The sequence below is a fragment of the Amblyraja radiata genome, chromosome 18, assembly GCF_010909765.2.
Source record: "Amblyraja radiata isolate CabotCenter1 chromosome 18, sAmbRad1.1.pri, whole genome shotgun sequence".
Classification (NCBI taxonomy): Eukaryota; Metazoa; Chordata; class Chondrichthyes; order Rajiformes; family Rajidae; genus Amblyraja; species Amblyraja radiata.
In genome coordinates this window covers 46547154-46569005 of record NC_045973.1, presented here as the reverse complement: position 1 = coordinate 46569005, position 21852 = coordinate 46547154, and the positions used below count along the sequence as shown (strand labels likewise).

General features: G+C 44.6%; 1 protein-coding gene across 1 annotated transcript in view; it reads right to left on the bottom strand.

Annotated features, from left to right (window-relative positions):
* The window catches only part of LOC116983484 (centromere protein P), a 299674-nt gene that overhangs the window by 156977 nt on the left and 120845 nt on the right, over positions 1–21852 (bottom strand). The gene's annotated exons all lie outside the window — the stretch shown is intronic.

The window sequence follows — 21852 nt, the reverse complement described above, 5'->3', positions numbered from 1 at the left end:
GCATGGACTAGATGATCATTTTGTCTAACCGACTTGCGCTCGGTCCACCAAGGCCTACTTGATCTCCCGGTTGCTAATAGTTTTAACTCCCCTTCCCATTCCAATAACGACCTTTCTCTCCTGGGCCTCCTCCACTGCCAGAGTGAGGCCACATGAAAACTAAAGGAACAGGTCCTCATAATCTGTCTGGGTAGCTTACAATCCAACAGTATGAACATTGAATGCTCCAACTTTAGGGAACGTCGCCCCTTCCCCCACCCCCTCACTTTCCAGCGATTCCCCTCATCTTGGTGTGCATCCAATTCTCCCACTATCGTGCCCCACCCCCCCATATCTTCCCACCTATCTCCCTCCCTCTGACGTTTACATTTCAGTCCTCTTCTCATGTGACACCCTTTTGTTTCCTAGCTTCCATCTGTCAACCTTATGCCTCCTTTTCATCTCCAGCCTTTGTCCACCCATCTGCCAATTAAACCCTCCCTCACCCACATCCACCTATCACGTGCCATACCTTGTCCCACCACCACCTCCAGTTTTCTCCCCACTCTATAATCAGTCTAAAGAAGGGTTCCGACCTGAAATGTCACTTATCCATGTCCTCCAGTGATGTTGCTGTATCTGCTGAGTTACTGCAGCACATTACACACAACAATTACATTTTGGATGGAATGCAATCTATCTATTATACTAAAACTCTTATCTTGTTTGTGTGTATGTATATGTGTGTGTCATCTGGGCACAATCTGGTTAATTCCTATTTCTTCCAAACGCTAGGCCACAGCCTTCCCATTTTCACACATTCTACTCACATTTTTCCCGCTGAGGCGATAAACATCTTCCCGTAGCGTTCTCACCTATATTTCCGAACTTTTAAATTGTTTAAAGTTTTAAAAACAGCCCGCAAACTTACCCATTTCGGAAAAAAAAAGCATGAGTGACGTCACAATGGACTCGCAAGGCAGGACGGGACACTCCTGGAGGGAGGGCTACTCCAGCGTACATGCAGCGGCTGCCGGCACCCGACACCTGGTGGCGAGGATGGGCGGCGGGTCCCGGCTGGAGCCGAGCCTGGTGCCCGAGCTGGAGTGAGAGGTGAGCCCGGGGCTTGGGAGGGGGCCATAACCGGGGCCGAGAAAGAAGATGCCGCTGGAACCTGGTGTCTAGAGCCAGGGCCAGGCCGAGTACGAGAACCAGGCCGAGTTCCAGGCCCTGGCGCTGCACTACAACCTGGGTTGGTCCTGGGGCAGGGAATGGGAGTGAGGGGAGGAGGATGAGGGAAATGAGGAGGAGGAGGAGGGAGATGGGGTGGGGTGGTAGAGAGAGATGGGGGATGGGGGGTGGAGGAGGGAGATGGGGAGGGGTGGAGGGAGATGCCCCCTCCCCATCTACCCTCACTCCCACCCTCTTTACCCCCGTCCCTCTACCCCCCTCCCTCTCCCTCCCCCCAACTCTACCCCTTCCCTCTCCTTCTACCCCCTACCTATCTACCCCTCTCCCTCTCTGCCCCTCTCCCTCTCTACTCCTCTACCCTCCTTCTCTACCCCCTCCCTCTCTCTCTACCCCCTCCCTCTCTACCCCATCCCCCTCTCCCTCCCTCTCTCGGGATTGAAGAGGGAGGGTGAAGCGGAAGAGGAGGGAGTGCTGGGGATGAGGAGAAATGAGCAGCGCCTGCGCAGTTGGGGGCTCTGCGTGAGTGGTGCAATATTACGATGGGGGAATGGCTTGCGTTGGGGGATCGGGTGAGTGGTAGAGTCTTGCGTTGGGGGACCCAACAGGTCTGCACTTGGTCTAGTCATTCTTAAAAATCTTATCTTTATCACGGTGCCATCCAATGGAAATAATCTATTACCATTTGTCACATTATAACACTTATGTAATTGAAGACCTTTAAGTTATTCCTTACTTTTCTCAGATGTATGGAGATATGACTTTCTCCACCATTAAAACCTCTTGGTATTATCCTAGTTTATTTTCTCTGTTATTTTAACGATCTGTCTGAGTAAACTGGATGCCATATTCTGCTTCCCAAGAAGCACTCATGCAAATATTTGACCTGGATGATCTTGGCAGTTATTTTTCCATCTTTTTTACAATTTAGTCTTTCTGCCTTTTCACCTTTTTGCCTATACATCAGGAATAATTCAAATATAGCTGCCTTTTATACTAAACTCCCTGCTCTCTCTTTTGAAGTGCATCTATTCCTTCAGCTAAACACTTTCAAGTCCTAAAATATTTCCCAAGGCCCCATAAATTAAGTGCTTTCTTCCTGTTACACATGTCTAGACAAGTTTACTTAATGAAGCAAATACTGGAAACATTCAGTAGGAAACCAACAGTTATATTTCAAGCTTTATTGCCTTTGATCAGATTTAATAAGCATTAAACATATGACAGACATTACATTGGACAAAGCTGTTTGTCTACATCACTGTCCAAAGGAACATGACTAGAGGTGGAAAACATTCAAATAAAAATAAAATAAAATATAATTGCCAGAGAGTAAGAGGTAATAGCCAAAGACAAATGGAGATTTAAAACAAATTATAAAAATTGAAAATAGAGTGGAAAATAGATTCAAAACACGTAATCTAATGGTATGTGAGTGGTGCAATATTGCGTTGGGGGGACGGGTTGCATTGGGGGAACGGGTGAGTTGTGAAATATTGCATTGGGGTTCCGGTTGCATTGGGGGACCAGTCCTCCCATGTGAAAGGGACCCAACGGGTCCCACTTAGTCTAGTATCTATCCAAATGTCTTTTAATGTTGTTATTGTACCTGACTCAACCGCTTCCACTGGCAGTTTACCCCATATACATACCTATTAATTTTTCTTATTTCACCTTGAACTATGCCCTGTCGTTATACATTGCACAACCCTGGGAACAAGACTCTGCTTTCACCCTGTCTATGTCTCTCATGATTTCATACAGCTATGTATGATTACCTCCAAAACTCCTAAACACCAGGGAATAAAGTTCTAGTCTGTCCAATTTCTCCCTAAACCTCAGTATGTTGAGTCCTGGCAAGAACTTCATAAATCTTTACTGTACTGCTTCCAGCTTAATGGCATCTTTCCAAAAGCAGAAAGGCCAAAACTGAACTCAATACTCCAAATGCAGCCTCGATAACATCCTCTACACAGCAACACAAAATGATAACTTTTATTCAATTTGGATAGTTAATCATCTATATATTACTAAATCTCTGTTCTTGACCGCTTTTGGCCTTCTGTGCTGCGATTTCCGAGAGAACGCCGCCACCTACGGCCGTCATTTTTGGCCAACTCGCTCCGCCGCATGTGTGCCGAGGATTTTTCCCGTCGATGAAAAATGGCAGAGATATTAATGTTTTTACACAATTCCCCATTCTCTCTGCTGCCCCAGCTGGAGGGAGGGGGAGGGACTATAAAACCAGGAAGTGGTGTGCCTCAATCAGTCTCTGCAAGTGGTGTGCCTCAATCTGTCTCTGCAAGTGGTGTGCCTCAATCACTCTGCAACATGGAGGGCACTCTGAGCTCTGAATGACATTGAACAAATTTCTTCACACCTGTGAGTAAGTACCCTTAATGTGGTTTGAAAATGAAAATATGGTTAGTTTGAAATAAAAAAGCACTGCCTGCAAATGGTTGTTTGGGGGGGTTTGGGTTCCTCTCTCTCCCCACCTCTCTCTCTCCCTATCCCTCTCTCTTTCTCTCTCTCACTCCCCCCCTGTCTCTCTCCCTTTGTCTCTCCCCTCCTCTCTCCCCATCCCCCCCTCTCCTCTCTCCCCCCCTCTCCTCTCCCCCCCCCTCTCCTCCCCCTCTCCTCTCCCCCCCCCTCTCATCTCCTCTCCCCCTCCTCTCCTCTCCCCCCCCCACCTTTCCCCCCTCACCCACCCTTCCTCTTCTCCTCCTCTCCAACCCCCTCTCCCTCTTGCCCCTCTCTCTGTGTTTCTGTCTCTCTCTCTGTCTCTGCCCCTTCTCTCTCTGCCCTCACTCTCTACCACCGCAGCCCCCCCCCCCTCCCCTCTCTAGATGTGACTGCGTTGGGGGCTATGCGTCAGTAGATAGGGTGGTTATGGGGTAAAAGGAGCAAATTAATAGTATTAATATAATATCAAGGGGGGTAATTAGCGTGAGTGCGTGGGGGGGGGTGGGTAGTTAGTGTGTGTGACGCTGCATGCCGCCTCCCCCCCCCCCACAACCGCACGTTGGGGGAACAGACCCAACGGGTCTGCACTTGGTCTAGTATTTAATATAGTTACAACCCAATGGTATGAACATTGAATGCTCCAATTTCAGGTCACCTACATACAGACAACCACCTACCCCACAATTCCCTTTCTCTTCCCTGTGCCCCACCTGAATATGTACCTATCTATCCCTCATCATCCCCTTCCACCTATATTCCTTCTTCTGGCTTCACATTTCACGCTTCTTCTATCGTTTTCTCACACGTTTCGGCTTTTCATTCCTGTCATTTGGATAGTATTGCAGAATATGGAGATCTTGCAGAACATGGAGTATCTAGGAAGACAGGTACAGGGTTCCATCAAAGGGACGAATCAGATGGACAGTGTGGTGAAGGCAGTTCTATCTCTTATAGAAGCTGATCCAATTGTGATTTTTAAAAGCCATTATGACAGACAGATAGGAAGGGATTAGAGGGCTATAGGCTAAATGCAGGCAAAATGCCAATTTGGTTGGCATATTACTTCCTGTAGTACACATTCACCATAGCCCTGTCTAACTGTCCATCCCCTCAGTGTCTCAAAGTCAGTCTTGGTGCTACAGGCCCAATTTCTGCTGCTGCTTTTTTCCTGAATGGTCATGCTCCCATCAGAATCCAAAATGGTATACCTGCCAACTCCCTTTACCTTTCCTGGTAGTTACCCAGCTACTTTCTGCCTGCACTGGAGGCATGAGACCACCTCACTAAAACTTATACCTGTGAAGCTCTCAGCATCCCAGTCAGTCAGAAAATGCATCTGGACACATTTTCCACAAGTGTAAATCTCAAGGGACATTGGAAGATTCCCCGAACTCCCATATGCTGCAGGAGGAGCCTAACTGCCATCCTGACTGCGTAAAGACTAAAGGGAAAAGTTATAAAGGCCTCGCCCTCTGTTCAGCCTCCTCGCCGAAGCCTCTCGAGCTTAGGTTTCAGCGCTTACCCTCAATCACAACACTTCATTTCAGGCACCATTCCCAAAAACAGTTGGACCAAAATGGCCAGTCCATGAGTGTCTGATTTCCTTTAATACACTACGAGATGCTTTCACGCTCAGAAACTGCTGTTTCTTAAATTCCATGCACTCCTTTCAGCTCCAAGTCTCTGTTGAAATGAACCTGCCCTTTCTCTAATGGTTTATTTTTTTTTCAAAGATCACCTGCACTCCATAGCCCTGTCTCTGTTGGAACTATTGTTTTTTTTGTTGTTTCTGCAGTTCCATAAATTTTGAACTAAAGAGAGTTGGACAATGACCTACATTTTGCCATTCTCTGGGTGTGGATGGTTGCGAGGAATTTGCTGGCTGTCGCGCGGAGGGTTGTGTATCAGTAAAATGCATCCCACCAGGAGGGGCACTCCTGACTCCACATGCATTCTCTTCAATACATTTTGTGACTACTGTATGCTCTCCGGTAGATAGGCAATAAGTATGGCGAGCCAGCAGTGTTAGCATGTTAACATATATAGAATTGTAAAGATGGCATAACTTTCTAATTTTCATTTTAATGTGCTTTTAGAAAGAAGCAATTGATCAAATTGCCTGAGCATTTACAGGTCAGTTAAACATTGATCAGGTGTCAATGTGATGGCAGATTATGAATTTAAAGATCGCATTTTTTTTTTTTTTTTTTTTTAAATTAGAAGTATAATAAGTTACAGTAATACACACCACATATATCTTATTACATTTGTTGTACCCCTTCATTTTTTGAGCTTTAAGAAAGATAGAAATAAAAGAAGTAAGGAAAGTGAGAAAGAGTCGTGACAGTGCAGGAAAGTGTTGGGAAAAGAAGCCCATTAGAAAGAGAGTTAGAGAAGAAAGTTAAGAAATAGACCCTAGAAAAAAAAAGAAAGAAAGAGAAACAATCGCTCTATTATAAAAAACTCCGCAAAAAGGGATATACCAACCATATTTTTCACCCCCCGTTACCAGATCCTGGCACCATTTATGTTTTAAATTACTATTGCACCTTATGCTTGTAGTAAGTCCATAAATGCAGACCACATCTTTTGAAAGTGGTCTGCTTTGCCTGTGAGGAGGAGTCTCATATCTTCCAGGTGTAATGTTTCGAACATGTTTGAAATCCACATTTTTATTGTTGGTATAGGAGCGTTTTTCCAGAATTTGAGTATAAGCTTTTTTCCCGTTATTAGCCCGTAATTAAATTAATTCTTTTGAAACACGTTTAGTTCAGGGTTACCTTCCATTATTCCAAAGATAATCCCTTCTGCTTTTGGTATCAGTTTTATTTTAAATAGTTTTGTGAAGATTTCAAATATTTCGTTCCAGAATTTTTATACAAAAAACAAAAGAGTGCGCTATGGTAACTTCTTGAAACTGACATTTATCACAAATGGGTGAGACGTTAGGGAAAAGTTTATTTATTTTGTTTTTTGAATAGTATAGTCTATGTAATGTTTTGAATTGAATTAGAGTGTGTCTTACATTGATCGAGCATTTATGCACATATAGTAAGTGTTTATCCCAGCTCTCTTTTGAAATTTTTATAGCTAGTTCTTGTTCCCAGTCTCTTCTAATACCGTCAGTTGTAGGTATTTCTATATTTAAAATAGTGTTATATAAGTATGATATTAGGTTTGCTGATTCAAGTCAAGTCAAGTTTATTTGTCACATACACATACGAGATGTGCAGTGAAATGAAAGTGGCAATGCTCGCGGACTTTTGTGCAAAAGACAAACAACCAAACAAACTATAAACACAATCATAACACACATATTCTTTTACATAATAAATAATGGAAGGAAAAACGTTCAGTAGAGTTAGTCCCTGGTGAGATAGGCGTTTACAGTCCGAATGGCCTCTGGGAAGAAACTCCTTCTCAACCTCTCCGTTCTCACCGTATGGCAACGGAGGCGTTTGCCTGACCGTAGCAGCTGGAACAGTCCGTTGCAGGGGTGGAAGGGGTCTCTCATGATATTGTTGGCTCTGGAGTTGCACCTCCTGATGTATAGTTCCTGCAGGGGGGGCAAGTGAAGTTCCCATAGTGCGTTCGGCCGAACGCACTACTCTCTGCAGAGCCTTCTTGTCCTTGGCAGAGCAATTCCCAAACCAGATGGTAATGTTCCCGGACAAGATGCTTTCCACCGCCGCTGCGTAGAAGCACTGGAGGATCCTCGGAGACACTCTGAATTTCCTCAATTGCCTGAGGTGGTAAAGGCGCTGCCTTGCCTAACGCACGAGTGCTGAGGCGTGTGATGCCCATGTCATATCCTTGGAGATGTGGACTCCCAGATATTTAAAACAGTTCACCCTATCCACAGGATCCCCATTTATCCTCAATGGAGTGTACGTCCTCGGATGATGTGCCCTCCTAAATCCATGATCAGCTCCTTCGTTTTTTTGATGTTCAAGAGGAGGCTGTTATCCTGGCACCAGAGTGCTAGACCAGCCACCTCCTCCCGGTAGGCCTTCTCGTCGTTGTCTGAGATCAGGCCCACCACCACAGTGTCATCAGCAAACTTAATTATTGAGTTGGAGCTGAACCTAGCCACACAGTCATGTGTGTACAGGGAGTACAATAGGGGGCTGAGGACGCAACCCTGGGGCGATCCTGTGCTCAGGGTGAGGGACTTCGATGTATTCCCTCCCATCTTGACTACCTGGGGCCTGGTGGTGAGAAAGTCCAGGACCCAGGCACACAGGGAGGTGTTGAGCCCCAATTCCATTAGCTTCCCGGCCAGTTTGGTGGGGACTATCGTGTTGAAGGCTGAACTGTAGTCTATGAACAGCATCCTCACGTAGCCCCCCTTCTGGCTGTCCAGATGGGAGAGAGCGGTGTGCAAGACCTGGGAGACCGCATCGTCCGTGGATCTGTTCGAACAGTATGCGAACTGCAACGGGTCCATGTTCCGAGGGAGGAAGGCGCAGATGTGTTTCTTCACCAGCCTCTCAAAGCATTTCATGACTACCGAGGTAGTCATTCAGACAGGCTGGGGAGGCATTTTTTGGTACCGGTACAATTATGGATTTTTTGAAGCAGGCAGGGACCACGGACTTGTCCAGGGAGAGGTTGAATAATGTAGTGAGCACTGGAGCTAGCTGCGTAGCACAGGACTTGAGTACTCGCCCCGAGATGCCATCGGGGCCTGCAGCTATTCTCGTGTTCACCCGTGTCAGAGCCCTCCTCACGTCATGCTCGGACAGCGAGAATGTGTGCACATTCCTCCCTTCAGCTTCGGTAGCCAGCCCGCTGGCGGTATTGTCGATAGTCGGCAGACCTGGAATGGTGTTGCCCCTCTCGAAACGAGCGTAAAAGGAGTTCAGGTCATCAGCTAGGGAGGTGCCGGCACTTGCGGATGATGGAGGGGTGCTCTGGTAGTTGGTTACAATCCGTAGCCCCTGCCACAGGCTTCTGGTGTCCTGCTGCTCCATCTGTAACTCCATCTTGTCTCTGTACCTTCTCTTTGCGTCATTCACCGCCCTTCGCAGTCGGTAGGACTCTGCCTTGTAGTCCATGTTTCCTGATGCCAGGCCCGAGTTGTAGGCAGCGGTGCGAGCATTCAGGGCCACATAAAACAGACCTGTCTACCCAGGGTTTTTGGTTCGGAAAGGTGCTTACCCTTACCGTGGGGATGATGTTGTCGGTTACTGTTGCGATGAAGTCCGTGACTGCTTCCGCGAACTCACTGACGTCACTGGAACTTGCTTCGAACATATTCCAGTCGACATCACTCAGTGCATCTTGCAGCATGGCCTCTGACTGGTAGGACCACCGCTTTACGTCCCTCGTCTCTACCGCTTCCCGAACTATCCTCTGTTTATACTCCGGCAACAGGAAAATGGCAGCGTGGTCAGATTTTCCTAGGGGAGGGAGTGAAACGGCCTTGTAGCCTTTCCTGAACGGTGTGTAGCAGTGGTCCAAAGTTCTCTCCCCCCTGGTGGCACTCGTGATGTGTTGGTAGAAGTTCGGCATGACCTTCTTGAGATTTGATTTATTAAAATCTCCAGCCACCACCATAGCCGCATCCGGGTACTTGTTTTGATGTCGACATAGCACATCGTGTAGGGCTGATAGTGCCACGTCGGTGTCCGCCTGCGGTGGAATGTAGACGGCTGTGACGATTACTGAGCCGAACTCCCGGGGAAGGTAGAATGGGCGGCATGAGATCGTCAGGTGCTCCAGGTCCGGCGAGCAGGAACGGGAAAGCATCTTGATATTTTCAGGGTTGCACCAGTTGTTATTGGTCATGAAGCAGACTCCTCCACCCTTGGATTTCCCAGATGCTTCTGTTCTGTCAGCACGGTGGACAGTGAAGGACTCGGTTGGGCAGATTACCTGATCCGGAATCAGCGAGGTCAGCCATGTTTCAGTCAGGCAGAGGATGTTGCAGTCCCTTATGTCCCGCTGGAATCTGATCCTCGCCCTGAGGTCATCCAGCTTGTTTTCCAGGGACTGGACATTCGCCAGAAGAATGCTGGGGAGAGGTGGACGAAAGGCTTGGGCTTTCAGCCTATTCCGAATCCCCCCCCGCTTCCCTCGATGTTTTCTCCGGGTTTTCCTTGCAGCCGAGCTCCCATTGTTGTTGCAGCAGCTTCTGCTGATCTCTGCTGGCCATGCTGGATCAGTAAGTACAGAGTTTAAAAAGCACCGTTTGCCCTGGAGTTTAGATTTAAGAGGGTTTCCCTGTCATACTTTGTTAGTACTAGGGAGTTAGAACTTAGAAATAAGTTAAAAAGGAACATAAAAGTTAAAAACACACACAATTTTCGCGGAGCTGCCACAACGGCGACTGGACAGGGCCGCACTTTTTTTTTTTCCGGCCTTTGTCTTCAATATACACAATACAATTTATTTGTCATTTGAACCCCATTGGGGTTCAAACGAAATGTTGTTTCTGCAGTCATACACACAAAAAAGAACCAAGACACAACACAATTTACACAAACATCCATCACAGCGCATCTCCTCCTCGCTGGGATGGAAGGCAAATACTTATCTCTCCCCTGCACTTCCCATTCCCCTCCCGATGTCAGAGTCAAAGTCAAAGCCCCCGGCGGGCGATGGTAATTGTCCCGCGGCCATTTACGCCGCGCCGGGTGATGCAAGGCCACGCTCCGGGTCTTGTTGTTGGAGCCCCCGGCGGGCGCAAGCAAAGTCCCGCAGCCATTCCAAGCAGCGCGGGGCGGTGATGTAAGGCCCCGCTCCAGGTACTCTTCAACCCCGCAACTCGGGCGGGTGAAGTCGCCGTTGCGGAAGCCCCGAAAAGCGGTCTCCCAGCAGGGACCCGCGGGCTCCCGGTGTTCCTGTCTGCCAGACCTGCGGTAAGCCTCCGAATCTCCGGGGTCAGGTCGCAGCAGCGCGCCACCACCGCTCCTCCCGCTCCGAACTCGGCCAGCTCCATGATGGTGAGTAGGTCAGCTGCTCCATGACTGGAGCCCTAGGTCGTTCCTGCTGGAGGCCGCTCCACGGTGCTAGGCCCCAACGACAACGGAGACCCGACAGAGAAAAGGTCGGGTTCTCCGTGCAGGGGAAAGATTTTTTAAAGTTTCCCCCGCCCCGCCCCCCACACACACACACAAAAAATAAAAATAAAAACTACATTCAAACGAGACAAAAAATAATAAAAAAAATACAGACGGACTGCAGAGGCCGCTGCGACGTGAGTCGCTCCGCTCACACATTCATTGCTTCGTCCAATAAGTCTGGAGGCATGTTATGATAGTCTTTTGTGTATTTTTTCAGATAGTCACACATTTGAAGATATTTAAAATATTGATTATTTCTCAAATTATATTTCAATTGTAATTGTTGAAATTATAGTAATTTTCCAAATTCATACAAGTCTCCGAGCGTTTTGATTCCTATTTTACTTCAGAGTCACATGAGTGACTACGTGAAGAACCCCGCTAGGACGCATGCGTGTCATATCGCTACACGCATTGCAACGAGTCACAGCAGGGGGAAGGACGTTCCCCTTTAGCGGCAGAATTTAAAGGTCGGGAACAGCAGGTAAGGAGACTCTGCATTTTCCCACTTACCTTGCAGGTGGAAAGATGGCCAGATCCACGAGAAGGAAGGCTGCGAAAAAACTGGCGGGGGAGAACCGCGGAGTTGCAGACAGCCAGCAGCAACAGCAGCAGCCGACGGCACGCCAATCTCCCGAAATGGGAACAGGAGTGCCCGACTTCGTTCCCGCACCGGCGAAGCCGGGCGGGAAAGCGAAGCGAAAAACGGACCGAATGCCAGACTCCGATGAGTCTGACTTTGAGCAGCCGCGAGCGGCCAGTGCCCGTGAGCACCGGGGCCGGTTGGAGCGGCTGCAGGATGACGAGCAGTCGCGAGCGGCCAGTGCCCGTGAGCACCGGGCCGGTTGGAGCGGCTGCAGGATGGGGAGCAGCCGCGAGCGGCCAGTGCCTGTGAGCATTGGAGCCGGTTGGAGCGGCTGCAGAATCAGGAGCAGCCGCGAGTGGCCTATGCCCGAGAGCATAAGAGCCAGTTGGAGCGGCTGCTGGGGGAAATACTCCAAAGTGGCAGGCTCCGGGAGATGGAGGCTAGCCACAGTGGGCAATTAGTAAGCCCCACAGCAGTACCCCTTGTGGGGCTGCACAGTGTCTCTCCCTCATCAGAGGAGAGCACGGAGGGTATGAACGACATACCCCCAGTATGCCTAGGGTGACAGAAAACATGCTGGACATGGTGTCCCAGTTTATCCAACCAGACCAAACTGGCCAAGACCTGGAGCCGAAAATAGCGGCAAGCATTGACTATATGTCATTTAACCAACTACAGGCACAGGCACTATCAGACACCATAGCACGACATTTACCTCCAGGGAACTGCAAGTTGCTAAATGTTCCCAGTGTAAACCAGTGCATCTGGAAACATGTGGGGACATCAATAAGAACCAGGGACTTGAAAATTCAGAAAGTCCTAAAAGTCCTAACGGCAGGAATTACAGCTTTTGCCCGCACATTGAAGGAGCAAAACATGACCCAAGACCACCAAGATGCACTAGCTTTACTCTGCAACTCACAATATGAGTTGAACAACATCAGGAAAAGTGCTATCCAACCAGCTTTAGACCCCAAATTTGCCGGCCTCTGTAAACCTGGAACCTCCAAACCGCCAATACTACTATTTGGAGGGGATTTACCAAAACAAGTCAAAGAACTTGAGGAAGAGGCAAAAACACTGGGGCTCATAAAAGCAGCAACCAAAAGCCACTACGGCCAAAAATATCACCCCTACGGACCCCCCAATCGGCCAATACTAACCGGAGCAAGCGCAAAAACCAGGAACACCCAACATCGGTCTTTTTTAGGCCATGGCCCAGACCGACCGTCCTGGAAAATGCGCAAGCCTTCAACTCAAACCCAACAACAGACCCAGACAACGGCGCCTCAACGTCAACGGAGGATGCCGAAGAAATAACACACCTACCACTGGTAACCATGGAGGTAGGTGGGTCTGGTTCCTTAAGAATTAAAGGGAGCATGAAAGTTGGTGGGAGATTACGATATTATTTGGATGCATGGAATAAGATAACTACCGACACTTACATTCTAAGCAGTATCCAGGGTTATACTATAGAATTTATACAAAAACATAACCCTCCAGTACAGCATGTACCGAACCGAATGTTCGTGCTCACAGGCATAGAAAAATCTAAAGCACATGCTGAACTACAGCGGCTATATAAAAAAGGAATAATTGAACACACCCAACATGAATCACAGGAATTCGTGTCCAATATCTTTATAAAAAACAAGAAAGATGGTGGTTGCCGCATCATCATCGATTTGACTACTTTAAATGCCTTTGTACAATATATTCATTTCAAGATGGAAACCTTTGTTACTGCTAAGCAATTGATTTCCAAAGGCTACAACATAGCAAGCATCGATTTAAAAGATGCTTACTATACAGTACCCATAAGAGGTGACCACAGACGTTATTTAAAATTCAACTGTATGGGTCAGCTCTGGCAATACAGGGCACTACCTAATGCATGACATCAGCCCCCAGGTTATTCACAAAAATTTTGAAACCAGCCCTAGCATTACTGCGAAAACAAAAACACATGGGAATGGCATATCTAGATGACATATTTATTGTTGGCAAAACTTTGGAATTGACCAAACAAGCAGTAACAGCCACAAAACAATTGTTTGAAGAACTGGGATTTATCATCCATCCAGTTAAGTCTAAATTAACGCCTTCAACAAATATGGATTATCTGGGGTTCACCGTTAACTCAGTTCTCATGTCAGTGACTTTGCCGAAAGAAAAAGTTACAGCCTTGAAAGAGGCTTGCAGCGAAATCATTGACATCACCAAACCATCCATTAGACTGGTAGCTAGAATAATTGGGAAAATAGTGGCTGCATTTCCAGCCACACAATTTGGACCTTTACACTACCGAAATTTACAGAGAGCAAAAATAAGAGCACTCAAAATTAATGGTGGCCATTTTGACAGACCAATGAAGCTACCAACAGATGCCATAATGGAACTAAAATGGTGGAACACAACATCAAATATTGTTCCAATCCACTAATTATCAGCAACCCGTCTATGGTACTACAAACTGATGCCAGTGCACTTGGTGGGGGAGCTACCAATTCCATCTCCAGCTGTGGAGGGAGATGGAATGCACAGGAGGCATCATTATTAAAAACACTGGGCATAAACTACCTGGAAATGTTAAGTGCATTCCATGGCCTTAAGTCATATTGTTCTGGGTTAAATCACCAGCATGTTAGACTACAAATTGACAACACCACCGTGGTGGCATATATCAACCATATGGGTGGAAATAAATCGACATCATGTGACAATCTGGCCAACACAATTTGGCAATGGTGTATCCAGAGAAATATTTGGATATCAGCTACCTACTTACCAGGTAAACTAAATTTAGTGGCAGACACCAGGTCACGCAAATTCAATGAAAACACTGAATGGATGTTGGATAAAAATGTATTTGCTGAAATTACAGCACGGTATGGAACACCAGATATCGATCTTTTCGCATCCAGGCTTAATCACCAGTTATCAAATTATGTTTCATGGGAACCAGACCCTGGGGCAGCAGCAACAGATGCATTTTCGCTGCATTGGGGGAAACTGTATATTTATGCATTCCCTCCTTTCTGCCTCATCAGTCGGGTATTAAGGAAAATACAACAAGACTCTGCGTCTGGTATTTTGATAGTACCCGACTGGCCTACTCAACCATGGTTCCCGGTGATACTAGACATGGTATTAGAACCATGCATCACCATCCATCATAGACCAAGTTTACTGGTCCATCCGGTGACACAGGAAAGTCACCCCTGTCATAATCATACAAACCTATTAATTTGTAGAATTTGAAAGCGCCACTACAACACCTGGAACTGACGGACCGAACAATGGATATAATTGCATCGGCCCACAGACAGTCCACCAAAAAACAGTACTTGGTGCACATCAAGAAATGGGGGAAGTACTGTCACGACAATAACCTCAACCACAGATCAAACAACATTCCGTCTGTTCTGGAATTTCTGGCAAGCCTCCACTATGATGAGGGCCTCAGCTATAGTGCCATCAACTGCGCCAGAAGTGTTCTGTCAAACTACCTGTGGCAAGGAACAGAGCGGCATTCTGTAGGGACACACCCCCTGGTAACCAAACTCATGAGGGGCATTTTCAATACTAATCCCCCAAGAACCAGGTACACCCAAATTTGGGATGTGAGCATTGTATTGACTATGTTGAGAAACTGGTCTCCACCTACAGCTCTGTCCCTACAGACACTAACGATGAAAACGGTCATGCTGATTGCTTTGGTCACGGCACAAAGGGTCCAGTCACTATAAAAACTAAGGCTGGACAACTTGACTATTTCATCTGGGAATTTGACTTTTCATATCCATGAATTAATTAAACAGAACAGACAGGGAACAGCAGGGCAAAAAATAGAGTTCCGGGCCTACCCAACGGATGATCGTCTCTGTATAGTAACTCACTTACTATTATATATGGAACATACAAGAATCATCAGAGGCAAAGAAATGGCACTGTTAATCAGCCACAAACAGCCACACAAAAAAGTGACAGTCCAGACCATCTCAAGATGGCTAAAACAGGTCCTAATAAAGGCGGGAGTAGATACTAACATTTTAAAATCTCACTCCGCCAGGGCTGCAGCTACATCAGCAGCAATACAGTTGGATGTTCCAATGGACCAAACCTCAAGACTGCAGGTTGGTCAACGGAAACAACGTTCCAACGATTTTATAATAAACCAGTCATTGAACCTGGAACATTTGCAGAAACACTTTTAAGTTCTGTAATATGATTTTACCCCATAAATAGGGGCTATGATTTGGTGTTAATAAAATTTTCGTTGTTTCAATATCATATTGATATCTAATGATGTTAACACTATTCTTCCCATAATCAAGGCAGATGTGATGCATGGACTCGTTCCACGGCATGAAATCACAGTAAGATTAAACGAGAACTTACTAGTTTGAAGTTTGATCTTTATTTTATGAGGAGGAACGTTGAGGGAATACGTGCCCTCCGCTCCCACCCTTGATCATATACTCAACTGGTATCTCTTCTCTAATCTTACTATGTTTAGTCATTACAGTTATCTGTGATTTCACACCGCTGCTTTGAAGAATGACACGCATGCGTCCTTCTTCACGTATTCCCTCAACGTTCCTCCTCATAAAATAAAGATCAAACTTCAAACTGGTAAGTTCTCGTTTAATCTTACTATTCTTTCCCATTGTGTAAATAATTTATCTATAGTAGAAGGTTTAAACGACGGATTATTGACTATTGCCGATAAAAGAGATAGATTTCTTAATTTTAGATTCTGTTTTATTTGTTTCCAAGTTCTAATTGTGCTATGTATAATTGGGTTTTATTGTAATTTTTGTTATTCAGATTCATTGGTGAGAGAAGAGTCGCTCCTATATTGCACAGAGAGCAGTCCTCTCTCTCCATTACAATCCAGTCTATCTGCTGGGCAGAGTTGTCCAGCAGGTGAATCATATTTTTAATATTTACTGCCCAATTATAGTACATAAAGTTAGGGAGTGCTAGACCACCCAGCTCTTTGGGTTTGCTCAGATGTGTTCTTTGTATTCTGTGGGATTTATAGTCCCATATAAAATTTGTAATGTCTGAGTCCAGTTTTTTGAAAAACTTTTTTGGATAGGATTTGTGGTAGAAATATCATTTTTATAGCATTTATTCGACCTATTAAAGAAATCGGGAGCGTTTTCCAGAATTTGATTAGAGTATTTAGTTTCTTAAGTAAGGGACTATAAATGGCATTAAACATAGCATGATAATTTCTAGTAATTTCAATTCCCAAATATTTAAATTTTTCTGTGGCTATTTTAAAGGGGAATTTTAAGAGATGTGTTGAGTCTTTCGGTTTTATCGACATAATTTCACTTTTGTTCCAGTTTATTCTGTATCCTGAGAAAGATCCAAAGTCCTCAATTAGATTTAGTATATTTGGTATACTAATTTGGGGTTTTGTGATGTACAGTAGTACATCATTTGCATATAAAGATATTATGTTATTTGAATATTTTGTATTATAAGGTGTGTTCTGATTATTTCAGCTAAAGGTTCAATTACCAGGGCAAATAACAGCGGTGATAATGAACATCCTTGTCTATTGCCCCTTGATAATTGGAATTTCGTAGATAGTATATTATTAGTTAATATTCTAGCCGTAGGTTTGTTATATAATAATTTTATCCATGCGATGGTTCTCTCCCATTTGAAATTTTTGCAATACTTTAATCATATAATCCCATACTACTTGATCAAATGCTTTTTCTGCGTCCAATGTAATGATTGATAACTCTTATTCTTGAGGTTTGTGTGAATGCATTATGTTAAGCAGACGTCTCAGGTTATTAAATGAGTGTCTCTTGGGTATAAATCCCGTTTGATCCGCGTTTATTAATTTACTAACATATTTACTTAGTCTTCTAGCTAGTGTTTTCGCTAATATTTTTTGATCCGTATTTAACAATGCAATAGCTCAGTATGAACCTGGTTCTTCTATGTCTTTATCTTTTTAAAGTATTAATGTAATCGTTGATTCTGCTAGTGTTTCAGGTAGGATTTGTTCTTTAAAAGCATATGTATACATTTTCTGTAGACGTGGTGTAACTATGTCGTAAAAACTTTTATAAAATTCATTAATGAATCCATCTGGTCCTGGTGTTTTTCCATTCTTTAGTGTGTTTATTGTGTCTTCTATTTCCTTAGATGTAATTTGTGCTCCCAGTTCCTCTTGTTCCTTCAATTCTAGTTTTGGAAGATTACAATTGTCCAGGAACTCTGAAACTTTATTATTGTCTGTTAGCGTTTTGGATGTGTATAAATTCTGGTAAAATTGAGCAAATCTTTTATTGATATTGATGAAGCTGAATTTTAGTTAAAATATAAAAAGATATTAAATAGGTTTCTGGGCTAGCTTATAGCTTATATTTAGTGTCAAATTAGGCTTGCCTCAGGTTGCAGTGTGTGGGATAATAAACACCATAACATTGTCTCCCAAGGGACAAGCAGAGAGAAAGAGCTAGTCACATCTTTGAAGTAAGATGCCATAAACCAAATGGCCAATGTTTATGAGGGACCAAATGACAGCGAGAAAGCAGCGAGAGAGCTAGGGTGATCTCTGTGAAGATAAAATGGCATTATCCAAATAGCCAATGTTTATGAAGGACGAGAAAGGAACCAGGGAAGTAGAAATATAAAATGTCGTAAACCAAATGGCCAATGTTATCTTGTACTATGTAAACAAAGGGCCTTTGATGTGATGCATTCTGTGGAAACCTTTTCCTGTACCTCTGACCATGACTAATGTCTGAAATGTGCTAAGGGGACAAAAAAACCCTATTTAAGGCAATGTAATTCTGTTGTTCAGTGAGGTGAACGGAGGACGGTCAAGTGTCTGTAATGGTCACTTGACTGGAGTTCTCCCTCCCTCCTTCCATCGGCCGATGTTAAGTAAAGTTTTGATCTGGTCTACCAAACAGTTTGTGTGGTGTCTGTTTATTAAGAAGCGAACCTGGTTTAGTAGTTAAGAAAGTAGCTTTTTCAATATCATTGGGTAGTGTTAATAATTCCCCTCTATCTGATTTAATCTTTAAAATTGCGTGGTCTTTTTCCCGTTTTTTCAGTTGGCGTGCCAGAAGTTTGTGGGGTTTATCCCCAAATTCAAAGTGTTCCTGTTTTGTAATTTGGAATAGTCTTATAACTTTATCTGATAATAACTTATTTAGTTTAAATTTCAATATTAATATTTTATTATGTTTATCCATAGTTGGGTCTTTAGCATTATCTATATCTAGTTGTCTGAATTGTTCTTCTAATTGTTTTTATTCGTTCTTATTCTTTTTGTTTTGAAAAGCTTGGTATGAGATAATGACTTCTCTTAAAGATTGCATTTGAAGAATGGTTACTGAGATTCTGGATTCTGAAGAATAATAGCCCACTTTCTATCAGTCCCAGAGTACCTCTTCCCCCTAGTTTATTGCTTATCCTTTTCTTTATAATCACCTTAATCCCCAACCACAAAACAAAGGATTTATTTTTCTGTATTTTGTTTTACACGTTGCAGTTCTACATCTGAAAATAATTAAGAGCTCGTTGTCACTGATTAAAACCAGACGAACAATACAAGTTTTGAACAAAGTTCTCCAAAGGCCCAGAGTGCTGTTAAACACATCTTTATAATCACTGAGAAAAATTGGAACAGCCAACAAAAAAGTTGCGGCAGCTGGTTAAGTATTTAATAAAATCACCTTCTTCTGACTTTCCTTCCTTCTGCCAAATACTCTGAAGCCACTTTAGTTGCAACTGCCTTCCCACCAGTATTTACCCCAGTGCACGCTCCACCCATGAAACATCTCTCGTTCTGTGCACTTCCTTCACCAACTATATACTATAGACAATAGGTGCAGGAGGAGGCCATTCGGCCCTTCGAGCCAGCACTGCCATTCAATGTGATCATGGCTGATCATCCCCAATTATATCCCCTGACTCCGCTACCTTTAAGAGCCCTATCTGGCTCTCTCTTGAAAGTATCCAGAGAACCGGCCTCCGAGGCAGCAAATTCCACAGACTCACAACTCTGTGAGAAAAAGTGTTTCCTCGTCTCCTTACCCCTTATTCTTAAACTGTGGCCCCTGCTTCTGGACTCCCCCAACATCGGGAACATTCCTGCCTCTAGCGTATCCAAACCCTTACCAATCTTATATGTTTCAATAAGATCCCCTCTCATGCTTCTAAACTCCAGAGTGTACAAGCCCAGACGCTCCATTCTCTCAGCATATGACAGTCCCGCCATCCCGGAAATTAACCTTGTAAACCTACGCTGTACTCCCTCAATGGCAAGTATGTCCTTCCTCAAATTAGGGGACCAAAACTGCACACAATACTCCAGGTGTGGTCTCACTAGGGCCTTGTACAACTGCAGAAGGACCTCTTTGCTCCTATACTTGACTCTTGTTATAAAGGCCAACACGGCCTGCTGTACCTGCATGCTTACTTTCATAGACTGATGAACAAGGACCCCCAGATCCTGTTGTACTTCCCCTTTTCCCAACTTGATGCCATTTAGATAGTAATCTGCCTTCCTATTTTTGATACCAAAGTGGATAACCTCACATTTATCCACATTAAACTTCATCTGCCATGCATCTGCCCACTCCCCCAACCTGCATTCTCATAGCATCCTCCTCACAGTTCACACTGCCACCCAGCTTTGTGTCATCTGCAAATTTGCTAATGTTACTTTGAATCCCTTCATCCAAATCATTGATGTATATTGTAAATAGCTGCGGTCCCAGCTGCGGTCCGAGCTTTGAAGTACCCCACTAGTCACTGTCTGCCATTCTGAAAGGGATCCGTTAATCCCTAATCTTTGTTTCCTGTCTGCCAACCAATTTTCTATCCATGTCAGCACTCTACCCCCAATACCATGTGCCCTAATTTTGCCCATTAATCTCCTATGTGGGACCTTATCAAATGCTTTCTGAAAGTCCAGGTACACTACATCCACTGGCTCTCCCTTGTCCATTTTCCTAGTTAAATCCTCAAAAATTCCAGAAGGTTAGTAAAGTATGATTTCCCCTTCGTAAATCCATGCTGGCTCGGACCAATCCTGTTACTGCCATCCAAATGTGCGGCTATTTCATCTTTTATAATTGACTCCAGCATCTTCCCCACCGATGTCAGGCTAACTGGTCTATAATTCCCTGTTTTCTCTCTCCCGCCATTCTTAAAAAGTGGGATAACATTAGCTGAATCCCCATACAACCTCTCTACCCCAAAATCCCAATATTTCTCCTATCTACCATAATCCTCACAACTGATAAACTTTACCTTGGACTGATGCTCACCTATGTTAGTCTGGTAACCTCTCCATCCAGAGTACATCTAGCCTACCACATCCAATCCAGCTGAAGTCCGCTAGATTAGGTAGAGGAGATTATCAGACAGTATGTTCATCCCGATCATCAGATGAGTTATGTGCACATATATGGAATTATAGTTTCAGTCGATAACTAATACCAAAGCTCTTGCATACAAGAAACCATGGGACCCAAAGCAAATTGATGCAGGAATCGGAGGGCTAGGTTGATGGGCAAGGATTGCCTTTGTGATTGGAAGACTGTGACCAATGTTTTCCTTCAGAGACTGTTGCTGGAACCCTTTCAGTTTGCTAGACATGTTTTCAATTTAGATGTGAATGTAGGAGGTAGGATCAATAATAGGATGTGGTTGATAGTAAAGAGCGTAGTCTTTGGCTGATACAGATGAGATGGTAAAATGGACGGAACAGTTGCAAACAGAATTCAATCCTGATAAGTTTGAGAAGATAGGGATACAAGGAACTGCAGATGCTGGTTTAAAACAAAAAACAAAGTGCTGCGATAACTCAGTAGGCCAGCCAGCATCTCTGGAGAACACCACCTCCAGTTTAAATTCCATTTGGAATATTTTGTAGGACTAGGAAATGAAGAAGAAGAAGAAGTGTACCGACCCAAAATGTCACCTACCCATGTTTTCCAGAGATGGTGCCAGATCTGCTGAGTTACTCTGGCACTTTGTGTCTATGTTTGAGAAGATGATTAGCTGCAGCAAAAAAATATAAGTGCAGGGATGAATATAAAACATTGATAATACCTGTCTGCAGTTACATTGTAGGAAGGATTTAATTGCAATGTAGAGAATGCGGAGGAGACTAACCAAGACATTGCTTGGGATGGAGCATATCATTAACAAGAAGTGACTGGGTTCGAGGGCCTTCCTGTTGAAATGAGTAATATGAAAAGAGCAAAAGTTGAAGCAACCAGCAAGAAAATTTTCTCATTGGCAGAAGTGTGCCAAACCTGTGGGCAGAGATTTAATGGTACACAAAATTGCTGGGGAAACTCAGCGGGTGCAGCAGCATCTATGGAGCGAAGGAAATAGGCGACGTTTCGGGCCGAAACCCTTCAAACCCTACTTTGAAGAAGTTCTCCTCCTCTCTCCGGAGACAGTTATTCCAGCATCTGCAGTTCCTTTTTGAACACGGCAGAGATTTAATGTAAGGAACAGGGGTTCTGAAGATTTTTTTTCAAGCTGGAATCTTTTTTGCAAGTTGGA